The 23,637-nt window shown below is 37.0% G+C and overlaps 1 protein-coding gene and 1 long non-coding RNA gene across 6 annotated transcripts in view; one reads left to right on the top strand and one right to left on the bottom strand.

The window, feature by feature from the left end:
• The window catches only part of MARCHF3 (membrane associated ring-CH-type finger 3), a 167,157-nt gene that overhangs the window by 76,347 nt on the left and 67,173 nt on the right, over window positions 1–23,637 (top strand). The gene's annotated exons all lie outside the window — the stretch shown is intronic.
• LOC139363781 (uncharacterized) lies at window positions 5,165–11,093 on the bottom strand. Its single transcript, XR_011624709.1, has 3 exons — window positions 10,850–11,093; window positions 10,249–10,367; window positions 5,165–5,296 (listed from the first exon to the last, which is right to left on the bottom strand). It is a non-coding gene; the product is annotated as an uncharacterized lncRNA (long non-coding RNA).

A 23,637-nucleotide genomic window follows, 5' to 3' on the forward strand; every position in this document is an offset into this window, starting at 1 on the left:
CTCTCCAGGTGATTCTAATGCTCGCTCAAGTTTGAGAACCACTGGCCTCAGCATCTCCAGAACAAACTATCAACCAGCAACTGATGCTTTGTGGTTGTGCCTGCAAATGAAAGAAGTGCAGCCATCCATGCCATCCTCCCTTGGTTGGAAACTAAGTCCCAGCTGCTGATTTTTGCTTCCTTTTCTCTACATTTCCAAATACCCGTGTTAGAACTATGGGGCTCTATACATAGAAAATGTCTTAAGATAACAGTCTGTGTTTTTAAACTTGGGACTGTAAGGGGCTCCTCCTAAACATGTTTGGAGTATCTTATTTTGCTGATACTAAAAGCTGACCATTTACCTAAATAGTAATATACACCTTTCCAGAATCAGCTCTCTGGACAACTCAGCTGTCTGCTGCAAAAGAGCAAAAACCCCTATAGTAGACAAAGAAAAGTTCCAATCATCCAACATACATGTGTTGGGTAAAATTGTGCATCAAAGCTCATAGCTTTTTCTAAACTCTTGGAGGCTATCAAAATCTACTCACTCTTACTTTCTAAAATTAGTTGTACATTAGAAGTACATGATAAGGTTTTTAAAAATGCAGATATTTAAGAACTAAATGTAAGAGCTAAAACTATAAAACTCTTATAAAAAAATACGTGTAAATCTTCATGATCTTGGATTAGGCAATGGTTTCTTAGATATGCCACCAGAAGCACAAGCAATGAAAGAAAAAATAATTAAAATTTGAAACTTTGTGCTTTAAAGGACTATTTCAAGATAGAAAGTGAAAATACAGCCCACAGGATGAAAGGAAATATTTGCATATCACTTATCTGAAAAGAGTCTAGTATCCAGAACATATAAAGAATTCTTACAACTTAATAGTAAAAAAATAGGCCAGGCACGGTAGCTCACGCTGGTAATCCCAGCACTTCGGGAGGCCCTGGGTGGAGTTCAAGACCGGCCTGGCCAACGTGGCGAAACCGTGTATCTACTAAAAATGCAAAAATTAGCTGGGCGTGCTGGGGTACACCTGTAATCCCAGCTGCTCTGGAGATGGAGGTTGCAGTGAACCAAGAACCCACCACTGCACTCCAGCATGGGCAAAAGAGTGAGACTCTGTCTCAAAAATAATAATAACCCAATTAAAAACTGGACAAAAGATTTGAATGGGCATTTCTCCAAAGAAGGTATATATATGGCCAATAAGAACATGAAAAGATGCTCAACATCTTTAGTCATTAGGGAAATGCAAATAAACACAATGAGATGCTATTTCACACCCACTAAGATTGATAGAATCAAAAAGATAAACAATAACAAATATTGACAGGAATCTGGAAAAACCGGAACCCTTATACATTGCTGGGGGAAATGTAAAATGGTGTGGCCACTTTGGGAAATAGTTTGGCAGTTCCTCAAAAAGCTGAACAATAGTCACCATATGACCTAGCAATTCCACTGCTAGGTGCATACCCAATAGAATTGAAAATGTATGTGGAAACAACCCAACTGTCCAACTGATGAATGGATAAACAAAATGTGAAATGGTCAACCATGAAAAGGAACAAAGTACTGGTGCATTCTACAACATAGACGAACCTTGAAAACATTAAGCTAAGTGAAAGAAGCCAGACACCAAAAGCCACATATTGTATAATTCCATTTACATGAAATATCTAAAGTAGGTAAAGCCAGAGAGATAAAGTTGATTAGTGGTTGCCAGGGGCTGGTGGAAGGGGAGAATGAGTGACCGCTAATGGGTGCGGGGTTTCTTCTGGGGTGATGATAATGCCCTGGAATTAGATAATGGTGACAGTTGCACAATGTTGTAAAATGCTAAAAACCACTGAATTGTATATTTTAAAAGAGTGAAATTTACGATGTGTTATATTAATTGTATCTCCATTTTTAAAACACAGGCAGCAGGTTGGATGTGGCCTATGGGGTTACAATTTGCCAATCCCAGCTCTAGTGCAAAAAAAGAGGAGGGGGCAGATAGATGAAAAAAGGCTGACAAAATGTTTGAGACAGAGTCTTGCTCTTGTCACCCAGGCTGGAATACAATGGCAGGATCTCGGCTCGCTGCAACCTGTGCCTCCTGGGTTCAAGCAATTCTCCTACCTCAGCCTCCCAAGTAGCTGGGATTACAGGTGCTGGCCACCATGCCTGGCTAGTTTTTGTATTTTTAGTAGAGATGGGGTTTCACCATGTTGGCCAGACTTGTCTCGAGCTCTTGACCTCAGGTGATGCGCCTGCCTCGGCCTCCCGAAGTGCTGGGATTACAGGCGTGAGCCACCGCACCCGGCCTAATGTTGAGTTTTTGAAGCAGGGTGATGAATATGTAGTGGTTCATTACATTATTTTCTCTACTTTTATGTTTCTTCAGACACGCACATATTTTTATAAGAATCACGTATCATGTATGCCAAATTAGATAATAGAATCACCAAGGATGGGGTCTGGGCATCTGTAAGTTTTAACCATTTTCCAGTTGATATTTTGAAACCAATCAATTGCCGGATTGAAAATCAATAGTTGGGGATCACTGCTCTGTATATAGTTCTGTTAACTTGATTATCTTAGCAGATTAAAAGAGAGGAAAACAACTCCAATAAAAAAACAAATAGGAGTGTATACTCCTAGGGTGAGGGGTGCACCAAAATCTCACAGATCACCACTGAAGAACTTATTCATGTAACCAAATCACCTGTTCCCCAAAAATGTATGAAAATAAAAAAAATTAAAGAAAAATAAAAATAGGTAATAGCAAAAAAAAAGGCTCTCAGAGCCCAACGAGAGAGAAACAGAAAAGAAGCAAATACAAGAACTTAAAGAGCTCAGTATTCTAAGGCCACTGTTAGCGTAAAAGCAAACAGCCTCTGTGCCGTAATAAACTTTGAAATCATCACTGTATTACAGCACAATTTTTGATATTCCTAATGATGACCTGGAGGCATTCAGAGAAGATTAAATATGTTCAGTTAATGGTATTTAAGGTATATGGAAGTAAATATTTATTTTAGAAAATAGCATTTTAAATATGCTCCTTTCTTAAAACCTCAAATATCTAGGAAATCTGATTCACCCAAAAGATGGTTTAAAAATCCTTAATAACTTTATTTTAAAGTCTTCTAATTTTTCCACTTGACATTTATAAACAAAATTCTACCTTGCAACTAAGGAAAAATAACAGGATATAAACATCCTTTCTGAAACAAGCATTGGATACAGAAAACACTTGGGGGATGGTGGGAACTGAGATGGATGCGATTGTTTTTGTTTCTTAATGTATACTGCCTTCTAATCCCATATCTTTTTTTAAAATCAACTTGAGATATAATTTACATGTAATAAAAAATTTTAAGGCTATAAGTTGAATGCTTTTGACAAATGTATACTCCTGCATAACCACCATCCCAATAAATATATAAAACATTTCCACCTCCCCAGAATTCTGTATCCTTTTGCAGTCAGTCCCCCACCCAACACCCACTTTGAGTCCAGGAAACCACTGATGTGATTTCTGTCACTATTGATTAATTTTGCCTTTAGACTTTCATATAAGCAGACTCATGCTGTAAACTTTCTTGTGTCCAGCTTCTTTGTGTCAGCATGATATCTATGAGATGCATCCATGTTAGTACATGTTGTTAGTAGTTCATTCCATTTTATTACTGAGTAGTAATTCGTTACATGAATATACCATGAATTACCATTCACCTGTTGTTTCTGCTTGCATGAATAAAAATGCAGAAGTCTTTTTTATACACCTAAGTTTTTATTTCCCTTGAGCAAATACCAGTGTTGGGTCATATGTTAAATATATGTTTAACTTTTTAAGAGACTACCAAACTCCTTTCCCAGGTAGTTGCACCATTTTATACTTCCACTAGCAATGCACAACAGTACCACTTAAAACCCATGACCTTGACTTACAAATTAGCAGAGAGAAAATCCTCTCTTTTTCTCTCTCAACGGTTTTTATCTCTCACTGACTCACTATTTTGTGTGCTGTTTTAGGCACTTCACCTTGTACTTACGTAAACCTTCTCCCATATGTTTCCAAACTCATTTTAAGCTTCAATCAGCATTAATATTAATATGCTGTTAATAGTGCAGCTAAAGTTTTAAGCCTAAAAGAATTTACCCAAACACTGATAGCTAAAAACTGTCTCTAAAGCAGCATTTGTTTATGTTTCTAGTAAGTAGGCAATGAAAGTGATTGAGTACTTGACCATTCAATATCTTGGCAGTTTTTGTGGTTTACTCTTTTGAATGTCAGCTTTCTGTGGAAGTCAGTGCCACTGTTCATGAAAGAGGAACAATACAGTTCAGTGATAAAGAGCTCTAGCTTGAAGAAGTGGTCAGACCAGTGTGAGAGCCTTGGCTTCCTTCCATGGGCCCATTCTTTACTTTAATAGAGCATTGGTTTCCTCATCTGTAATCTGGAGAGTAGGGGTCATTATTATCCATGTCTCATATGATTGTTATGAAGATGATGATCTCATTTATGTAAAGCCTTTGGCAATGTTCCTGGTCCATATTTATTGCTCAAGAAATGGAAGCCTTAAGAGAGGAGTCGTCATTAGAAACACATCCTAGAACACTTGTTTCTAGGATATAAATTCCCTCCTAGAACACATGTGTTCTAAGATCTAAATTCCCTCTTTTTTTTGTTTTTTACCAAGAGCATGTTTCTTCTCTCCTTTCAGAAGTCAAGAAGGCTTCCATTTCATTAGCTTCTAATAAGCCCTATCTTTCTCAAGGTTGTTCCCTCCTCCCTACCTGCAGGGCTGGCTATTAGGAGGGAGGAATGTGATTCTTCCCTCACCAGGGTCTAGTCTTGCTCACTTGCCCAGATGCCTGTACCCAAAACTGGCTCACCATGTTGTTGTCTGCCTCAGCTGGTTCATCTGGTCTCACGCTGAAATATCCTGCTTCTTTCCAGAACTTAGCTTGCCCTCCCATATGCTCAGAGACTTACCTCTGGGTTGAGGGATTAAGATGTATCTGCAATGTGGACCCCAGCCTAGGCTGTGAAATTTCCCTGACCTCTTTTCTCTTGAAAAACAACCATAGCAGGACAACAAGAAAAAAACTCACTGGACTCATATCTTAAAATTTCAGAATATTGTTTTTAATTTTCCAAAGCATGTACCGTAAGAAAGGGAAATTGCCAAGGCTTAGGCCTTCCATTTAAAGACCATTTTGTAAATGTGTCTCTTTGCACTTGCTCTTAGGGCCTTTATGAAGTTGCTAGTATTGTATCTTCCCGAAGTACTGAATCTGGAGAAATTGAAGTCTGTCAGCAGGTGAAAGAATCAAACCAATAAATAAGCTAATTAAGAAATGTAATGTGTTTATGTATATCCAGCAAATAGAGTTACCAGGGAAACTCAGGATGAACCAGCCTTGTGACATCAGACCACTCATTTGAACATCCTCTTGAGGCATATTTTGTTATCCTCACCTTTGTGTGTGTTGTGTTTTTTAATCTGTGAATTTAGTTCCACCTTCAGGCCAAGGACAGATGAGGCATAGCAAGGAGGGGGAAGAGAAAAAGAATGCAGAGGTTATGGTCTGGCAGTGTTGGGGTGAAGTAAAGCTAACCTTAGCTCAAGATCTTTCTGACTTTGTCAAATACCCTACAAAGTATCAACTGAAGACAGGCTGTCAACTCTGACCACATGACCCAAGCAAGCGGCTAGCTCACTCAGTCCCCTTAGCCAGAACTGGTGAACATGTGAGACAGTCCAAGTTTTTATTAATACTGAAAATATGGCCCACGGTAGGAGTGCTTATGACTCTCTCAGCCCCTGATGCTGCCCCTTAGGTGGGTTCTCTGTTACATGGAGACTAAGAAACAATGACAGAGATTTCAGTGAATTATGTGAATAGGCTTTAAGAGTTTAACATCAGTACTCTTGATATTGTGGCATCCTAATCTTTTTGTTTGTTTTTCTAACAGAATAGTGTATACCAATTAAAGAAGAGTCACAATCCTCTACTTGCTCTTTTTCAGCTGCTTAAAAACTCACCAGATTTTTTCTTAATTTAGCAGTTATAAAACTAAGTTTAAATTTTTGTCAGCTTCTATTTCTAAAAAATGCTTAGTATCTTAGATCCAATTAATCCTGTCTTAGCTCAAAGTATAAATAAACCTCTGTAGCAAATATCTCTTATGTCATGCACAAGATGTGAGTGCTTGGTTTTTTTGTTTTTTTAAATTTTCTTCTTGAATGTAGCATTTTTTTGATAGCACTAACTTTTTAATGATTTTTTTCTCCTTGAAAACGTTGACTGTTTAAGTTGGTCAAATCTTCTATTTTGGTTTATATGGGTATTACATTTAATATTGTCTGAATTTTTACTACAAAAATATCAAACATGATGTATAATTACTCTATCTTTTAAAGAAGAATTGCATTATTTTAGGGTCTCTTCTTATAATTCATCAAAAATATTTTTGTAACAATTAATAAAAATGGCTTATCTTCCAAGGAGACAAACTGTAAGACTGGTCATTCTTTGCTCACTTGTTTCATAAGCTAAATAAAGAGGGTTAGAAAATAATAGAAAAACTCTATTGAGTGCCTACTGAGTGCGGCATACTAGGCTAAACATTACATACATTATCTGTTAAGGCTTACAACATGCTATAAGCAGTGATAGGTGTTGTTATCATCTTAATTTTGTATATAAGGAAAATAAAGCTTAGAGAACATCAAGTTGCCCACAGTTACATAGGCAGAAAGAAAACACTTTCTCATGAAAAAAATCATTATAAAATGGAGTCAATAACAGGTTACAGCATCACAAGTGCATATTTGTTTTATTACTGTTGCTACTCTTAAAAACATATAGTTACACACACACATACACACACACACACACACAGACTCTCACAGGTTGAGTATTCCATATTCAAAATGCTGGGACCAGAAATGTTTTGGATTTCAGATTTTTTTCAGTTTCTGGAATATTTGCATATACATAATGAGATATCTTGGGGATGAGATCTAAGTCTAAACATGAAATTCACTCATGTTTCATATATACTTTATACACATAGCCTGATGTTAACTTCACATAATATTTTAAATAATTTTGTACATGAAACAAAGTTCTGTATATTGAACTATCAGAATACAAAATGTCACGTATGACATTTCCCACCTGTGGCATCATGTCAACATTCAAAAAGTTTGCTATTTTGGAACATTTTATATTTTGTATTTTCAGATTAGGAAAGCTCAACCTGTATATAAATAAGTATATCTAAACACACACACATACACCCACCCACCCACCGCCCCCCCCCCACACACACACACATATGATTATTGTTAATAGAACATTAGACTGGAAGGGAATGACCATAGCACGTTAATCCCCTCATTTTCCAAATGAAGAAATTAAGGGCCACAGAAGTGAAATGACTAGCCCACAGGGACACAGCCAGTTAACTGAATTTCAAAAATCAATCTACAGATGTATATATCTCTCTATATATATATATCTATATAGAGAGAGAGAAAGAAAGAGAGATAGTGTGTGTGTGTGTGCCTCCTGAGTTCCATGAACGTTGACCAAAAATTTCTTCCCTAAGTTCTCACATTGTAAAACTGTCATGTTAATGTCATAGACCCATATACTTGTTTCTTCACTTGATGCTGCCTCCCTAACTCTGTAGGACAAAGAAACATACTACATATTTATGTTAAGTTTTGCAGGTGCCTGTTTGTTTACACTGTGAATGGGTAACCATGGTTGCTTCAGCATTGTCACTCTCAAGCTTGTCTGTATAATTGTATAGTGTTATCACGGGGGTTGTGAAACAACCAGTAATATTCTTCTTTGTGTTTATATTTAGTAGTGACTGTTAATGGTGTGATTATAGGATGTAAACAAGCTCCACCTAGAGCGAGCTCAAATGACTCAGTGACTGCCTGGGGGCCAGTTGCCCCATGCATATTGCACTCGGAAATGAAAATATCCAGCGTAGACAACTTTATTATGACTATAAATTTGACTTCATACTATTATTACTTCAAGCCAAATTATATATGTTTGATGAGGCACGATTTCTTATTAGATCCAAAGAATACCAGGGCAGACTACATTGCAATGGAATTATAATTTGAATTTTAATCATTTGTTCATTTCCAAATTCTGACTGATGAAATAAATTCAATACTGTAGTTACACAAATGAATAGGGGACAGCATAGGACAAAAAAGGAACAAATTGTATTGCTTATCGTTAATATTTTTTATAAGCATAAGCGTAACTGTTGGTATTTATTCCTGCCCTTTCCATGAGCCCTCTTTCATCAGCCTTATGGTGGTTGCTTCTGAAAGACAGATGTCTAAGTTTGGGCATCTCTGATTAGGGATTGAACACCCCAAATTCTGCCCTCTCACGATTCTCTAAAATTTTATTTTGATAACCTCTATGCAAATCCTGCATGTAGATCAATGTTCCTCATTTTTGACAAAGAGAATGGGTTGAAACCTTTTCAACAAAATATCTTTTGTGAAGAAGGAAGGGAATTGTAGGAAGGACCTGTGTTTGCTTGTGCTTGTTGCATTTCTCTCTTTTCTTCAGTATTTCTGGGATTCAGACATATAAATGTTTACAATAGAAGATGCCATTGAATACATGAAGTCATAGCTGGAATTGCCTCTAACACCTCATCTTATCATCTGTACTAAGTACACCATAGCTGCATTTGTATAATATAAATAATAGAAACATGGAGTTACCTGAATAATGAGCAATTTCTCTTTAATTCTAGCTACTTTTAATTCATTCTGGTGAGTACTTAGCTTCTAATCAGAATACTTATTGTCTGATCATTTTTCTAAATCACAGTTACATATTTGTGTATGTGAACAATCAGAGTTTCATAAGGGTTAAGAAGTCAGGTGAGATAAGCCAGTGGAAACAAGATGATATATAATTTTGAATATTAAAAGTGTGGTATTTGCCACACTGCCAGACAGTTCTCTCTTTTTTAATGCATAAAAATGGCAAAATATCATTGCTGTGAATGTCTTGAGGTTCTGGTATCTGGCTATATATTGTTTTTCTAAAGTATTTAAGTCATCAGAACAGTAGCAGGAGGTCATTGTCTAATGTTACTTCATAGCTGGAGGCAGGCAGATCAGGAAGATCTTAGATTCATTTTACAGAAAATGTTCACATGGGAAAATATTAATAAGCATTAGTTAAAAATTAAAAAGAAAAGTTTTAGGGTTTGCATTAAATAAACAGGAATAAGATTTATACTCTGCTTCTGTAAGGGTATTGAATATCATTTCAATTTGCAAATATTGATACAACTATCATTTTCACATTGGGACAATTTTGAGTTTTCTTCACTTGAAACATTGTCCCAAGGGGCATTATGACTATTAAACTAATCTTTATTCATTATTTATACAGCCTGAACTCAAATCTCTGGAACAAAATTAATAAATCATGTGTCAGTGGAGAGAATAGCAGAAACCGTAAACAATTTGATGAACAATTTCTAGGTGAATGGCACCACTTATGCCAACTTTTAGTTTACGGAAATTTTCTATGTAAGATATAAAAACTCTTAGGACCTCCTGGAAACAGTAGAAATTCATGTTCTTACTAGATTTACTCCAAGATGAGTTGAAACCAGGCTGGATCAAACCGTTGTATGAACCCTTGGAAAGATAATTAGCAGGGAATATCACGCAGCTTGACTCCATAGCATTCCAAAACTCTAACTCAAACCCCTCCTGCTGCAATTTATGTCTATTTGTTCCTGCAGTTTTCTCAGAGGAACTCTTAGAGCATAACTGAGTGCCTTCTGTGGAACTATAACTAACTAATAACCTAGGAGACAAAGGTACATTGGTAATTAGTACAGGAAGTGCTGCTGGTCGGAATACCAAGCAATGCTCACTGTCTGTTAGTTACTGAGTTGTTTTCCATGAAGGTATAGTAATTACAGCTTTAAGAACATTCAAGAATTATTGGCCATGATCACTTAAGATGTGATTATTTTCTAAATAAACTCTTTTTTAGAACAGTTTTGTAGTGACAGGAAAAAATTGCTAAGATAGTACAGGGATTTTCCCTATACCTTGCACCTTCTTTCCCCTATTATTAATGTCTTACATTAGTATGGTATATTTGTTAGAACAAAGGACCAAGATTGATGCATTATTATGATATTAGCTAAAGTCCATACATCATTCATATTTACTTAGATTTTACCTAACATTCTTTTTCTGTTCCAGGATTCCATCCAAGAGCCTATGATACATTTAGTTTTCATTGTCCTTAGGCTCCTCTTGCCTGGGATAGTTTCTCAGATTTTCTTTGTTCTTGATGACCTAGATAGTTTTGATAAATGCTGGTCAGCTATTTTATAAAAAGTCCCTGAATTGGGATTTGTTTGCTGTTTTTCACATAAATAGACTGGGGTTACGGATTTGGTAGGGGAAGCCCACAGAAGTAAAGGGCTATTTTCATCACATCATATCAAGGAAACATACTACCAACATGCCCTATCACTGTTGATGTTGACCTTGATCACCTGGCTGAGGTAGTGTTTGTCAGCTTTCTCCATAGTAAAGTTATTCCTTCCCCCTTTCCATACCATAGCCTTTGGAAGAGATGGCCAGCCTATACTCAAGGAATAGGGAGTTACGCTCCACTTCCTTATGGTCAATGTCCACATAAATTATTTGGATTTCATCTGCACAAGAGATTTGCCTTTTCTTCCCTTTCCCCTTTATTTATGCAATCATTTATTTAAAGCAGTGTGGACTAATGGATGTTCGTTTTATACTTTGGCAATAATATAATACTTCACTTATTTCGTTACTTAGTTGTTCCACTGTTGGTCATTAGTGGTAGCTCGTTCACTTGGATCCTGTGTTGCTTTAAAATAGCCCCATCATTGTGGAGTTAGGTTTGTTTTAATTGTACATTACACACAAAAATCAGTCAAATGGCAGTTGTCAACTTGTCTTCTCTGTGTACCAGGAATCAATATCTATTCAAGTAAACAAGAGGCATTAAAAAAAAAAAAAAGTCACATTTGATTATTAACTAGAAGATTATTTGGTACCCTTGATCTGTCTTCTATATACTTCCCAGTCCTGACACCCTTTTTGGATTCAAAGATTAATTAATTTAAAGGCAGTGATGAGCAGATTAAATCAGAAGTAACTAGGGACCTAGAATGGAATATGAAGAATTAGATCATGAAAAGGAAAAAGTACAGAATACAAAAGCAGTGGGCTTTTAGAAGTTTAAGAAAATTGAGCTCTGTAAAGAAAAAGCTGGTAATTCAAGAGAAAGTAAGCAAGCTAGACCATTTATTAAACTAATACATCTTAATATAATCACTTGTCTTGGCCAGAGAAACAACATAGAGGAAGGTTAATGGTAAACTGGAAGCACCTTATTAAAATCAGAAATAAGACAAAGATTTTCCCTGTCATCATGATCATTCAGTATTATTCTGGAAGCTACTGCCCATCTAAGAAACAGAAAGCAGAGAAAAGGAGGAGAAAGATAGCCATGATTCGTATGTTATATTTCTGTTTACCTAGAAACTTAAAAGAATCAACAAAAGTAATATAATCAATAAAAATTTGATGAACAGTAAAAGTCTGTATACAAAATAAAACTGAAATCAATAGCTTTCCTGTGTATGGGCAATAAGTAGTTACAACATGTAATGGGAAATGTCCCATTTACAAGAGTATAAAATATTCAGTAATAAATCTATATTTGGAAAACTAAAATATTTTACTGAGCAAAATAAAATAAAATTTGAATAAACACTGTGTTCCTAGATGAGAAGACTAAATATTTTCATGATACAATTCTTTCTATATTATTGTTCAGCTTAAATACATTTTTATCAAGGTAACAATTTTAGATGATGGTTTAAAAAATATCAGGAAGGATAAACAAAAGAAATGATCAGTAAAGTCTGAGCACAATAATGTTGGGAATCTTCTTCTACCAGTTACTAAAATGAATTATAAGCCTATAATAATTTTTAAATGTGATGTTTTACAAAAATAGATTAATGAAGCAGAATCTAGGAACAGATTCAAGTATGTATAAGACTTTTCTACAGATAAAGTTGACCTATAAATAAAGAAGTTATCAATAAATAAGACTGATCCAATTGAGAAACCATTGGGAGAACATGAAAGTTACCTTTTAACATCATGCAATACACCAAAATAAATTACAAATGGATTGAAGGGTTTATGAAATCATAAAGCCATAGAAAAATCTAGGATGAGTATTTATCTGCCCTTGGAAGTACAGGAATAATGGAAGAGACTGCAGAAAAATGATTGGTAGGTTTAACTTCTAAAACTTGTGTGTCAAATAGCCTGTAAACAAAATTAGGAGACAAATAACTGAATGTTTTTAAAGTTAAACATATGTGACAAAAGATTACTGTCTTTAATATATATATGGAATTCTTAAGCACCACTAATAAAAAGGCAAAAAATATAACCCAATAGGAAGGAGGGAAAAGACATGAATAGACAAATAAAAAAAGACTAAATACTATGGCCAAGAAACATGATAAAGTTTTAAAGGAATATTTATTACTTAATATATATTTACTAAAATGTTTATGTCAAAAAAACTCTAATGAAAGAACACCATTCTTAGCTGGGCACAGTGGCACCATGGCATGTGCCTGTAGTCCCAGCTACTCAGGAGGCTGAGGTGAGAGGATCACCTGAACCCAGCAGTTTGAGGCCAGCCTGGGCAACATAGTGAGACCCCATATTTTAAAAAGAAAGAAACACCATTCTTAACCTGCCAATTCAAAGAGATGTTTTAAATGATAAAACCTAGTCTTGACAAAGATTTGGTGAAATGGGCAATTTCATTCAACTACTGGTGAAGTAAAATTTTCACAGAAAATGGAAACTTTCTGTGAGGAGGGCATTAGTGGAAAGTGGATTGGAATGCAGTTTAAGATCTGAGTTCAAGCTTTCTGGGTTTTCTTTGTTGTTGTTATTGTTTGTTTGTTTTTTTTAGGTGGGGGGAGGTGGTGGTTGTTGTTGTTGTTATTTGGTTTTATTTTTTTGAGACAGAGCCTTACTCTTTTGCCCAGGCTGGGGTGCAGTGGCGCAATCTTGGCTCACTGCAACCTCCACCTGCCAGGTTCAAGCGATTCCCCTGCCTCAACCTCCCAAGTAGCTAGGATTACAGGTACTCGCCACCATACCTGGCTAATTTTTTTGTATTTTTAGTAGAGACAGAGTTTCACTATATTTCCAGGCTGGTCTTGAACTCCTGGGCTCAAACTATCCGCACTCCTTGGCCTCCCAAAGTGCTGGGATTACAGGCGTGAGCCACCACGGCCAGACCTAGTTGAAGCTTTCTAATTGTCTTGCTGCGTAAACCTGAATGGGAAATATAAGATCTCTGCATCTTTGTTTCTTCATTTATAAACAAAGAGGCTTGGTTTAAAAATATCTTCAGGGTAATTGAAGACAAAAGAAATCCTAATTTTGGGTTACAGATGGACAATTTGGGGACCAGAAGAAAACTGTTTAAAAACAGGTTCTGAAAAAAATCTGAGACCTATTCATTGTAACAGTGTAGAAACTCCAAAAACAATCTCCAAAATATATGTGGGAATTTGTCATAGAGTAGACAAGACATTAAAAATAAGTGGGAAAAGAAAGGATTATTCAATGAGTGATTTAGTTCTCTTCATGAAAAAGAAAGGTAATGTCTCATCCCATACAAACGGATAATTTCAGATGTGTTAAGGGACTGAGTGAAAAATAAAACTTTGAAACTATTAGAAAGAAATGCAGGCAAGTATCTTTACAACTGTGGGAAAGAGATTATTTCTCAGTCAGTACACAAAAAGGACAATTCATAAAGGAACGATTACGCTAAGTAAAACTCTTTTATGCAAAAGCCTCTATGAGTAAAGCTAAAAGGCAAACTCTGGACTGGAAAAATATTTTTTCAACATATAAAGCAGAAAAAATGTTTCAGACCATATAGATGGAGAATCCTTACAAATCAGTATGAAAGAGACAGACAACTTACTACAGAAATGGGTGCAAAGGATACCCTCAGGCAATACACAGCAGAGCGGATTTAAAGAACCAATAAACATAAGAGATGCTGACCTTACTAACAATTAGGAGAAATGCTGGCTAAAACAAAAACTAGCCTTTCTCGCCCTTCATAATGACAAAAATAAAGAAACATGACTGTCCAAATATTGGGCCGGATGAACGAAACTGGGTGTGTAGTGTGGTACACCACTTTGGAAAGCAAGTTGGCAATACCTGGTAAAATTTGAAATGTGGTCCATAACCAAGCAGTTTTACCACAACAAATATTTCCCAAAGAAGCACTTGCAACAGAAGGATGTTCATTGAAGCCTTTTTTTTTTTTTTTGTCATGATGAGACCTAATGTCTCTTAATGGAGTGATGAAAATAAATTAGAGAATGTTCATATTTTGTTTCCTTCATTGCTGTGCTCCCAGCCACCAGAACATTTCTTGGAACATTGTTGATGCACATAAATATTTGTTGAATGAATGAATATGGTGGAACCCACATAGCATTGAAAATGAATAAATTAGATCCATATGTATCAACATGGACAGATTTCAGAAACAGCGCTGGGCGAACAAAGGGACTTTGGAGTATGGATGTTATGGTACAATTTCAATATGCATAAAATTATACTATATGCTGTTTATAGATGCCTATGTGTAGTAAAAATATTAAAATATACTGAAAAAATACACAATTTATATAATGCCAGTTGCCTCTGGGAAGGGAAAGGAAGGAAAGATTTCTCTAGGAAAGAGAAAGAGGGAAGGAGAAGAATGAGGGTAGGCATTGGGAAACAGGAGACTTAAGTTTACCTCTGTGGCCTTATTTTTTTTAATAAGAAAATTCATCTGAAGTATAAATGACAAAATGTAAACTTTTTTTTTAAATTCTGAGTCATAAATGCATGAGTGTGCTCTATTTATTAAACCTTAAAAACAAAACAAAACAAAATAAAACTGGGGCCAGGCATGGCCAGGCATGGTGGGTCACTCCTGTAATCCCAGCAATTCAGGAGGCTGAAGTGGGAGAATCACTTGAGTGCTGAAGTTTGAGACCAGCCTGGGCAACAATAGGGAGACCGCCTCTCTACAAACAAATTTTAAAATTAGCTGGGCATGGTGGTGCATACCTGCAGTCCTACCTATCCAGGAAGCTGAGGCAGAGGGATTGCTTGAACGCAGGAGTTGGAGGCTGCAGTGACCTATGGCCATGCCGCTGCACTCCAGTCTCAGAGACAGAATGAGACCCTGTCTCAAAAAAAAAAAATTATATCCATAAAATTAGAAGAAATTACTACATAAATGGGACTAAGTAATAAAAGAGTGGAAATTAAAAATATGATGGATTATATTAAAAATTCATTTACTAGGTTTAAAATAAAGTCAAGTAAATCTCCTAGACTGTAGAGCAAAAAGATAGAATATACAAGAGAAGATTTAATGGGCATAGATACCCAATCCTAGAAGTCCAACATCTGATTAATGAGAGTTTCAGAAAGAGCAGACAAAGACAAGGGGGAGGAACAAGCAATTAAAGAGATAATAGACCATTTCCCAGAGTGGAGGAAAGGCAAGAGCCTTCAGATTAAAAGGAAAATCCTTATGAAATTTTGAACACAAAAGATAAAGAGAAGATGCTAATGGTGTTCAGAGAGAGAAAAAGTTACTTACAAAGAAATAAGAATCAGAGTGGCATTTTACTTCCATATTGTGTAGCAATATGACATTGAAAGAATTACTTCAAATTTCTGAGGGAAATTTTTTGAACCTGGATATATACCATTGAGCCATTCATCAATATAAAAGCAGAATAAACATTTTTGGAAATCTTTGGAATCAAAGATTGTGATTTTTTTTTTTTGGAAGAATGTTCTCTAACAAAGAAAACAGGGAACCCAAAAGAGAGAAAGAACGTTATTCAAGCAAACATTCATCCTAATCTCACAGAATACAATTTTTAAAAAATCCTAGGGTAGTGGCAGGTTTAGAAAACAGTATGTGTGAATTACAACATGAAGTTTGGAAGCAATAGGAAGCATGTCTTCAAGAAGAACATGGATTTTCTGTCATGATTTGATTAAACAGTTCAATGAAATTAAAGTGAAATAATATGCTGTTTTTGTCAACAAGAAAAAAAGGCAATTAGAACTGCCTGAAAAAAACAAAAACCTTCATAAGAAATCTGTAGTCCAACTATGAAACAAATGAAAATATTTTGATATTGAGCAGCTGGTGGAATATACTAAAATAAAAACAGACTTGACCCTGAGATTTGGAACATTTTCCCTCAAGCAACACCATTAAGGGACTTAGCATCTCCTTCTCCCAGGGTGCAATTACACTATTTGGTTCTGAAGCAAATAATATCTATACAATCATGATATTGAAATGCTCCTTGTTTTCATTTTCTGGAATTTATTTCTAGAGAATCTGTGGAAGACAATTAAGATTATAGGCAATTCACGTTATAAACCTTAAGAATGCAAAATTAATTATATGGCTAAGAGGATTTGGGTAATGGAAGAAGGAGGAACAATGGAGGGAAGTGAAATAGGGCCAATTTCCCAAACTGAAGTAATTGAGAGTGGTTAAGATACTGTCCTAAATTGATGGATTAAGAAATGAACATTTAGGCATATTATTTAAAGTTATAAAGATAGCAAAGACCTTAAAAGTAAAAAAATAATAATAATAACAAAACGTGGGGAAAGGAGGGAACAAGGGTAAAAAGCTAAGTTTCTATTAATTTTAAGTTTTATAAAGGACAGGAAGTTAATAGATAAAACTGATAAATCAAGAGAGGAGATAAAAGCATCACCAAAAGAACTAAAATCAAGAATTGTTACAAGAGGTTACTGGGACTAGGGATGGTATATAAAATGGAAATCTTAAGCCTCCATTTATACCATCCTTTAATGAGTGAATTTGCATTATTATGAGAATATACTACTTTTATAAATTTTGAAAGAGAGATTTTTAAAATGTAAGGTTTCCTCTGCCTTGCTCATTCTCCCTCCCCTCTCCCCAGTAAAAAGAGTCTGGCTAGAAAAAAATGCAAGAGTTTGCTGTTGAAGCTGGTTGTTTTGTAACTTGTGTATCCTTCTTACAGGGTGGTGGGCCTAGATTACAGCTGTACCAAAACTCAAAAACCTACTGAGGGCTGGGCGCGATGGCTCACATCTGTAGCCCCAGCACTTTGGGAGGCCAAGGTGGGCAGATCACTTGAGGTCAGGAGTTCGAGACCAGCCTGACCAACATGGTGAAACCCCCGTCTTTACTAAAATACAAAAATTAGCTGGGCGTGGTGGCGGGCACCTGTAATCCCAGCTACTTGGAAGGCTGAGACAGGATAATCGCTTGAACCAGGGAGGTGGAGGTTGCACTGAGCCGAGATAGTGCCATTGCACTCCAGCCTGGGCAATAAAAGTGAAACTCCATCTCAAAAAAAAATAAACACCTACAGAGGAAACACTGAACAATGGAGAAAAATGTCCAAAGAACTCAAATGGAAACATTAAAGGTCAATGCCTTACAGACAGAGCTGTTGTGTACATCTAATCTACTCTTGGCTGGTTGCATGAAACATCACCCAAAAGCAACAGGGAAAAGATGAGTCCCATGAACTTAGCCAGCAGAGAAATAAATTGACTCAAAATGATTTGAGGGTGGGTACAGAGATATAATAACAAAGATGAGACTGTACACTCAAGTTCATTCCTCACTTAAGGAAATTACCATAGTCAACATATGACTCAAAATATTTCCTGAAAAAAATTCTGCAAGTAGTACAACATATATTCCACCATTTTGAACTCCATAATTATTGTAAAGGAATAATAATAATAATAACTAACACTTTATTTAGTGCCTACTATATGCCAAATACTGTGCTGAGTATTGTTTCATTTAATCTCTAAGAGAGTCCAATGAGGTTAGTACTATTATTAATGTTATTCCAATTTAAAGATGAAGCTGAGTCACCAGGGGTTGAATAACTTGCTTAGACTTGCATAGCCATAAGAAATGGAGCATAGATTATATCTCAAATTTGCCTAATTCCAGCCTATGAGCTTAGAAAACATGAACACATTTTTAAGAAATAAATTAATAACTAACTGCAAGCTGAACATCCAGAGATTTTGATGTATTTTGATATATCTCATCCTCCCAATGTGTTTCCTATATGTAATACATTTTCTATTTCTTACCAATTTGGGGATTATGCTATGTTACTATATGTTGTTTGGTAATCCACTTTTAAAATTTATGAATAAATGAATATTATTTCATGTGATTCAATATTCTTCTGCAATATCAATTTTAACATCTGCTTGGTATTAATTCGTTCAACCAATATTTATTAATGCATAAGGCACTATTCTAGATACCTGTATAAGTGACCAAGCAGACAAAAATCCTTGAATTGATAGAGCTTATATTTCAGTGGGGAGAAATAACAATAAAAATCATAAGCAAAGTATATATTATGTTGGAAACTGATATATATTACATGGATTAAAAGATGCAGCAGGCCGGGCGCGGTGGCTCAAGCCTGTAATCCCAGCACTTTGGGAGGCCGAGACGGGTGGATCACGAGGTCAGGAGATCGAGACCATCCTGGCTAACACGGTGAAACCCCGTCTCTACTAAAAAATACAAAAAACTAGCCGGGCGATGTGGCGAACGCCTGTAGTCCCAGCTACTCGGGAGGCTGAGGCAGGAGAATGGCGTGAACCCGGGAGGCGGAGCTTGCAGTGAGCTGAGATCCGGCCACTGCACTCCAGCCTGGGCGACAGAGCGAGACTCCATCTCAAAAAAAAAAAAAAAAAAAAAAAAGATGCAGCAAGATAAGAGGAATCAGGAGAGTTAGAGGGAATGGTGAGGTAACTGCAGTTTTCATTGAGAAAATGACATTTGAGCAAAGCCTTGAGAGAGGTAAAGGAGTAATCCAAGCAGATATCTAGGGAGAAACTCTTATAAAATTGAGATATAATTCACATATCACAAAATTAGTTATCTTGGAGTGTACAATTTAGTGGTTTTTAGTATATTTATACCACTAATTCCAAAACATTATCATCCCTCTCCCCAAAAAACAAACCCCTGTACCCCTTACCAATCACACCCTATTCCCCCTTCCCTCCCTGGAGACCATTAATCAACTTTCTGTTTCTATAGCTTTGCCTATTCTAGACATTTCATGGAAGTAGAATCATACAACATGTGGCCTTTTTTGTCTACCTTCTTTTTTAATGCCTTCAGAGCTCATCTATGTTGTAGCATGTATCAGTACTTCACTCATTTATGGCTAAATAATAGTCCATTGTGTGGATACACTACTTTTTATTTATCCACTCATCAGTTGATGATTTGGGTCATTTCCACTTTTTGGCTATTATGAACAATGTTGCCATGAACATTCGTATACAAGCTTTATATATATTTTCACTTATCTTGGGCATATACCTAGGAGTAGAATTACTAGGTCATGTGGTACCTCCATATTCAGCCTGTTAAGGAACTGTCAGATTGTTTTCCCAAGTGGCTGCACCAGGGAGAAAGCATTTGACTGAGGAGGAACAGCCAGAGCAATGGCATATCAAAGACGAAGCAGGGTGGCCAGTGTGGGTGGAGTGGTGCAAGTGAGTCAGAGATGGGTTCAGAGAGATAATCGGGGAAGGGCTAGAATATTTAGGGCCCTTTAGGCCATTATAAAGACCTCGGCTTTTATGCCAACGGGAAACCATTGGATGGTTTTTAGCAGAGGGATGAAGTGACCTGACTTCATGTGCAAAAGAATCAATATGGCTGCCATGTGGAGAACAGACTATAGGAGAAAGGTGGGAAGGAAGACCATTATGATCCAAGCAAAAGAGAACAATGAGCCCTTAGTGCTGCCTAGCAACTATTCCTCACTTCATTCATTTATACATTTTCACTCTTCTCAAAAACAATTTCACATTGACATTTCTCCCCTCAAATTTCCAACACCTTCTTCCCTATCCTCACACTCCAGGGTAGAAGCAATAGAGGTAGTGAAAGTGGTTAGTTTCTGGGTATGTTTTGAAAGAAGAGCCAACTAGATTTCTGTTGAATTTGGTGGCAGTGGTGAGAGAAAGAAAAGAATCAAGAATAATTTCAGGCCTTTGGCAGCCTGAGCTTTTGGAAGGATGGAGATGCCGTCGACTGAGATGAAGATGACTGCAGGTGGAACAGTTTTGTTGGGGATGGTGGATTCAGGAGTTCAGCTTTTAACATGTTAAATTTGAAAGTCTCCACTCGGCTACATGGAGATGTTAAATAGACAGTTGGACATACAAGTATGGAGTAGAGAAGTCTGGGATGGAGATATGAATTTGGGACTAGCCATGTCACTAATTATGGATCATGAAGGGAGTGAGTCTAGATTGAGAGGAAAAGAAGACCATGGACTGGACCCTGGAGCCCTGTAGCATAAGATGATAGTGAGAATGGGAGAAACTAGTAAAGAGCATCAATGAGGTAGAAGGAAAATTAATCAAGTGTGATGTTCTGGAAGCCAAGTGAAGAAAGTATATCGCAATAGAAAGAGAAAACAATGAGGTCACATGCTGTGGCAAGGTCAAGTAAGATGAGGACCATTGGATTTAGCAACATGGAATAACTAGCAGACTTAACAAAAACAGTTTTGTTGAAGTGGTGGTGGCAGAAGCCTCATTGGAATGGGAGTAATAGAGAAGGGAAAGGTATAGAAGGAAACTGGAGGGGGATGGATAAGTTCATTGTCTTGATTGTGGTAATGGTCTGATGGTGTGTACATATGTCAAAACTGATCAAATTTTACACTTTATATTTGTGCAATTTAGGATATTTTAGTTATACCTCAATAAAGCTGAAAAAGGTAATAGGAGACAAAAATGAAAACACCCTCTATTTCAGAGAGATTTGCTGTAAGGGGAGAAGAAAAATGAGGTGGCCATTATAGAAAATCTGGAGTAAAAGAGGGGCTTTTTTGAGATGGAAGAAATAACCAGATATTCGTGTGCTGTTGAGAATGGTCTAATAAGGAGAAATTGATGATGTTGAAGACAGGCAGTTACCAGAGTTAATCCTTAGAGTAGATAAGTGTGTAGAGGGATGGAATCTAGTGCACAAATGGGAAAAGAAGAACCCAGTGGTTCATTTGTGATAGCAGCTGGAGAGGCAGAGTCAATAGAGACAGACACCAGTAGGTGAGGAGGTGGGATGGCGAGAGTCTGTGGAAGTTCTCTGTGGATTCTTCCACTTTTCTTCATGAAATGGAAAGCAAGCTCATCATCTGAGAGTGTGAGGATAGGGAAGAAGGTGTTGGAGATTTGAGGGGAGAAATGTCAACATGAAATTGTTGTCAAGAAGAGTGAAAATGTGTAAATGAATAAAGTGAAGAATGATTGCTGGGCAGCATCAAGGGCTCACTGAGTCTGTGGTCATGAATTTAAAGTAAGACCATTCAGTACAGTCATATATGTTTCTCCAGCCATGATCAGCAGCAGGAGTTGACAAAGAGTTGGATCCTGGTTTTGCCAGGAAACTAGACAAGAAGTTGTGGGTGCATACAAGAGATCAATTAGAATGATGGGCCATGTCCTCCTGACCCAGTTTAAACTGGGTCAGGAGGACATGAAGGGGCTGAGGAAAAGCGAAAAATGGGTAGGATCAATATATTAGAGGTCCTGGGGGAGTCAAAGGATTATTGGAGTTGGGGTACTGGAGGGAGTGAGCTGGAAAGGTAAGTAGTAGACAAAGAGTGGGGCATATGATATAGTATACCATTATATCGGTATACAGATTTCATCTCACAGCTAGGACCCCTTTCTAAGATAAGCTGATAGGATCACAGAACCTATCTCTTTTACTTCTGCCACCCCTTATTTTTTGGTCATTGATATTTCTCCCTGAGTTCCCAGGAATTCCTGCAGGGTTCAATTCCTTCCTTCTCAGATCACCTAATGCCAGCCTACCTTTGTGAACACTTTTCCCTCTCTGATCCCAACTCCCTAGCAACATCTGCTTTTGAATTATGCTGGGAATTCTGCAGTTCCTTTGACAACCAGGAAGGAAGTAAGGGGAAACCAGTTCACTAGCTACATGTCTCTCCAGGGCCTCCTAGGATGTATTCCACTTTGTCAAGGTCTAGGTCTCAGATGAAGGATTGCTGAAAGGGAGAGAGATGGAGTATTTTCCTTTTACAGTGAGGATTCTAGCTCCCTCGTCCGGGAATGCGAAGATAAAAGGTTTAGGTTTTTCAGAATGTATTAATAGCTCGACATTTTGAGGCCTCTTGCTGTATGGAATGTGATCTGTCACTTTGCCTTAGAAGATATATTCCACATCAGAACTGTTAGAAATGTTATTTGTAGGTATACCAGCCATTTGGTGTCCTCATATTTTTCTTGGTTTAAATGATCTGTGTGTTATGATCTTTAATGCGAAATCAGTTTAACAGGATAATTAAATCCATTGAGGAGGATTAATTTGAGATTTCATATCATTTATTAGCTTGCTAGTACCTTGTTTTCTTTAGCATATGTTCATGTAGGAGTTGGCGTTTAGCCTTGAATGCATTTATAACTGTGTTTGCCTCCTAAGCAATGTCTTTTAAGGTGTTTCCTCCATTGGGATTTCCTTTTAATGAAGTTAAAATTCTAATCAAAAGAATCTTTATGCATATGTCATAAGCTTTATTGATTACCAAGGAAGATGTTTTTTCATGATGGTAAATATCCTCCCTCCTCTCCACATGCCCAAATTGTTCATCCTCCCACCTCCACCACTGCAGGCCGACAAAAGCACACTCACAAAGACACACAGGACAAATGCTATCTATCCAAGGAGGCTGCTTTCACCTTCCTTAGCTCGTGCCTGCTAGATGCGGATATTGAAGTCATCCTTTCCAGCATCACGGTAGCACCATCATACAGGGGTTTCATCCACAGTTATTAGTTCCCTGTTGTTCTTATATCCTCTTTGTACACCAGAATCTTTCTGTAACTGTCACCAAGTTCCCTGCCACTAATCTGTGTCACCTGTGACACAGATGTGATGAAATCCCCAAGTACTTAAGAAATAGGCCCCTAAGACATAGCCCAAGGATCACTATACAGAACTCCATGTAACAGACTCCAGTGCCCTGACTTCACACCGCTTTCAGCTTTTGGTTCTCCCATTCATTCTTTTATCAGCATATTGCTTCTCCATGGAGTGTGGAAGTTATCAACACTAAAGTTTTCCCTGTACCTTTGTGTGTTTCTGAACAAGCCCTGGTGTGGTGCACACAGTAGATGTTCTTTAGAAATTACAGTTGACCATTGAAGAACGTGAGTTTGAACTGGGAGGGTCTACGTATTTGCAGATTTTTTTCAACCAACTGCGAATTGAAGATACAGTATTGGCAGGATGCAAAACCTATACAGGGAGGGCAAACTGCAGGACTTGAGTATGCAGATTTGGGCACACTCGGGGTTTCTGGAACCAATCCCCATGGGTACTGATGGATGACTGTCTTAGCAG

Source organism: Macaca nemestrina, chromosome 6, assembly GCF_043159975.1.
Source record: "Macaca nemestrina isolate mMacNem1 chromosome 6, mMacNem.hap1, whole genome shotgun sequence".
Taxonomy (NCBI): domain Eukaryota; kingdom Metazoa; phylum Chordata; class Mammalia; order Primates; family Cercopithecidae; genus Macaca; species Macaca nemestrina.